The 4,147-nt window shown below is 33.4% G+C and overlaps 1 long non-coding RNA gene across 1 annotated transcript; it reads left to right on the top strand.

Annotated features, from left to right (window-relative positions):
* Nucleotides 1-955: 955 nt before the first annotated feature.
* Nucleotides 956-1,599, top strand: LOC125490696. Its single transcript, XR_007267846.1, has 2 exons — nucleotides 956-1,226; nucleotides 1,477-1,599. It is a non-coding gene; the product is annotated as an uncharacterized LOC125490696 (long non-coding RNA).
* The last annotated feature ends 2,548 nt before the right edge of the window (nucleotides 1,600-4,147 follow it).

The following is a 4,147-nucleotide window of genomic DNA, read 5'->3' as shown; positions in this document are numbered from 1 at the left end:
AATCGTCAGATAGAACTTATTCGTCCAATAACTCAGTTACCAGGAGAATAAATCTATCTGCTGCTTGGGCCGCCAGATAGTGCTTATTCGATTGATAATTTGACATTGTTTGACATTTGAGGTTATTAAGAAAGTGAGAATAATCATCATTTTCAATGTTTATTTTCGATGATATTGATGATTTGGCGATCGAAGAAGAGGCAGTAATGAACGAGTATATTAATCCAGTAGAAAGGAAAGTCAGAGTCGTGAAAACGAGGCCTGATCATTACAGCATGTGGGATGCAAAAGAATTTCATCGCCGAAAGGCACCAGACTAGAAACATTATGTTGATTTATTTTCAATCATTAATAGGTAGGTAACCTATACTATGCTATATATAAAGTATCTAAGACATCCCTCCGGCTAGGCGGGATGATCTTCAATGTCCAGTATTGGACTGCTATAGGCTGAGGAGAAAAGAGAGAAACCATCCAGTACTTGATAATAAAACATATATAGGTGTTATAATTATTTCTTTCAGTTTTTATTTGTTAATTCTAAATTAAGGATATGTTGAATGGTAATGTTGGAGCAAATGCCTAACACCTTTTCTTCTACATCGATAAATGGAGGTGCATTTGAGGGCCCACCTCCAGTTTTGTACATCTCCTGCCTTTGCAGGGAAGACTTCTTCTTCATTGTTTTTTTGATGCCGTCGTACTTTAACTTAAGGGTTTTCCATGAGCGGACACTTGTGGTTATACCACTGGAGTTAAAAGAAAACTCAATTTTCTTCCATGCAGTCTCCTTATCTTTATTTGTTGCAGCATCGGTCTTTTTATTTTCTATGACATGTTTGAATTTATCTGCCAAACTCACTACACAGTAACTTCAGCATTATTAAAATTCGCTAAACGCTCTCTTTTTTGTGAAACCATTGTGATACAAAAATAACAAATTTAAACAGTCTGGCGAAAGACAGTCTGGAAAAAATGAAGTATGGAACGCGTACGAAAAATAATGGCGAGCACCGCTCACAGAGTACTTTGTACGCTATCATAGACATCTTTGGCTTTTGTCATTTGTCAGTGTCAGTAAGTCAATCGTTTAGTTTGAAATATAATTTTAAATCATAAATAAATTAGGATTTAACAGTTATTTATATATTATTATTACTGTGGATAAGTGCAGTGTTTGTGTGGAGGTACCTAACTATTAGTGTTGCTTGATATTATTGATAAAGGTAAAGTCTAATAAAATAGGGTCAGCACAACCAACAATAGTGCATGAATGATTTTTTTTATCGATATCGATATTTTTATTTACCATTAGTTCGCACAACTCATCAATCAGAACAACTTTGTCTACTAGTTTTGGAATTTAGCGAAAATATAAATTCGGATCTCCATACAAAAATTACCAGTGACTTTTATTACAGGTTACTTAAATAATATTTAATTGTTTAATAATAATGATAAAAATGTTGTTTGTAGATGTAAACAGTGGGTTAAGATGACCGGTAAGGAGGATCTGGTTTATGTGCCTATTGAAAAGCTACATCAACTTAAACGAATTTGTGGCAATCATTTTCTACCACAACATTTTAAGAACACAATGGGAGGTTTTGAACCATAGACAAACAACCATAGATTATAGATAAGTTCATACTCAACAGCACTGCATTTTTCTTTAGATGATTGAAAAAAAAATTGCATGTGTGGGATTTACTGCAGACACTTTATTTTATAATAAATTAATATAATTATGTTTTTCCACTTTTATTTTATTTCAACATTATATCATAGCACTTACGTCAACGGAAAATCTCGAGTTTATTTTATGGATTATATTTTTGTGTTCAAATAGGAACATAACATAACGTTGAACCGAGACTTAACGTTGGTGTCAATGTGTAACACTGAAATCTTATTGTGTAAGACTGAAATTAAAGTAATACATACACTCGCACTTTTTTTTTTACTAGGTATCGATAAAAAATATTCATAAGAAGCACATCACTATTTCAGCGGGGCTATGTTGGCAGTTTTGTACGTCATAATTTTTGTTTTGTTGGTACCTTGTGTGAGTACGCGTGTAATACAAGTATTTTTTTTCTTTTTTTTCCCTTGTACTCCCATCTCTTAAAACGTAGTGTTCTTTTCTCTATGATTTAAATACCAAAATCAAAACAACCAAACCAAACAGTCAGTGACTTCGTAGTGTTCTTTTCTCTATGGTCAGTGAGGCTTGTGGCTTGATTGCTCTTTGCTTGACAGTGATAGTTGACACTGACAATTGAAATAGTATTCTGTCCTGCTTTAGCACTATAGTGTCTGCATCATGGAAGTAATAATACAACAGGAATGCGCACTGCACCAAAAAAACGAGCCGACAGAGATAGTCAGCACGGAGCCCTCCATCTCTTTCTATTTTTGGTGACCATAATTTTAGGTAATTCATGAGACATCACTTCTAATGTATCATGTCGCGAATAGGTGTCGATGGTCTAAAACTCACCTATTATTCGAATAATTCGATTGCAATGTAGGTACGAATGTATTTTGGTGATATGACAATTGAGTAAACAAATAGGGTGAAGGTAAAATTTATATAGATGTGTTGTTGCAGCGCAAACCGCAATGTAATATTGATATGTTTTTTTCCATATCAATTAGATATTCCCAAGGTTTGAACTAGCAACAACAATCTGTCTTTTTACCCAAATCTACTAAGATGGACTTTATAGTTCGACTGTAACGATAATAAACACTTACGATAAATCGGGATTTATCATCGGGTTTAAAATGATGAAAAATTGTGGGAATTACTTGGAATCAACTTTGCTATGTTTCTTCATTGGAAGGAAAGCTGAAATTTGGGAAAATATAATTTTAAATAAAATTAAATTGGGTGTAGTGTTGACAAGAAAGTGTCAAAACAGGTTAACATTAAACGCAACTATGTACCTAAAACGTGTTTACTCTGTGGGTGTTCCGTTTACATAGTCTAGTCTAGTTGATGAAAATCATAAGATTTCAAAAAAAATATCTCAATCTAAGTGCTTCCGCCGGTTTTAAGCTTGATAAATTATCTTATAATACTCATATCTATCACCAAAAAAATCAACCGCTCATAACTCTTTACCAGTCTTATAAGATAACAGCCACAATAATACCTAATGATACTTAGGTATAAAATAAAACAAAAAGTTGAATGAAACAGGTCCTAATTAATGGAAAGTGATTCAAAAGTACGAATGAATGGTCACCCTAACCATAACGTCTCTCACAACAGTATAAACGTCATCCTTTATCTTGACAACTTCGGTCTTGTCGTAAAGTATTTAGAAAAACTACCAATATTTTTTATGAAATTATTATTCATACAAATACCAAATATTTCATTAAAATTACATGTTTATAATGATTTATTATAAATTTGTTTTTGAAAATGATATGATATACAGTAGTCTATGAGTTAATTTAATATTTTTTTTGCATAGCTCTCTTCGTACAAAATCTACTAAAGTTTACACAACTAAATCCTGGCAATTGTTAGAAAGAGAGGAAGGGCTCTGTGGTAACCCTCTCTATCGGCTCGCGGCCTCTTTCACTTCAAATATAAATCTTAAGGTGAATTCGTTAGGTCTATTTTTGTTTGCATCATTTTGGTGAGTGCGCATTCCTGTTGTATTATTACTTCCATGGTCTGCATATACTTGTTTCATCTCTCCTGAGTTCAAATAGAAAAATCGGTAAGATAGTTATCTATGGAATAAATCACAATTGAAAAATGGTTTAGCAACTACCAGGCCGATAAACAGCCAAATAAAATTATTCGTTAGATAGTTATTTGACCTTTTATCCTGGCATTGAAAAATCGGCCCTTAAATGAGAAGATCTGCAGGGAATCGGTTATCCGTATGGAAGCAACACTACCACATACAGTTACACACACACAGATACACAAACATGTTAAGCTTATAACACCCCTCCTTTTCCATCGGGTTTGAACGTGCTACCCCTTACTATAAAACGAAGACTAAAGATAGTTCTAGTTTAAACCTGGCTTTGCTTTAGGCTACTGAAATCTCTGCACTATAACCGGTTCTAAACCAGAACTATCTTTCTTTAGTCTTCGTTTTATAATAAGTAGTACAGTTGC

The sequence above is a fragment of the Plutella xylostella genome, chromosome 26, assembly GCF_932276165.1.
Source record: "Plutella xylostella chromosome 26, ilPluXylo3.1, whole genome shotgun sequence".
Classification (NCBI taxonomy): Eukaryota; Metazoa; Arthropoda; class Insecta; order Lepidoptera; family Plutellidae; genus Plutella; species Plutella xylostella.
The sequence above is the reverse complement of the archived record's forward strand: the minus strand, read 5'-3'. Positions and strand labels throughout refer to the sequence as shown.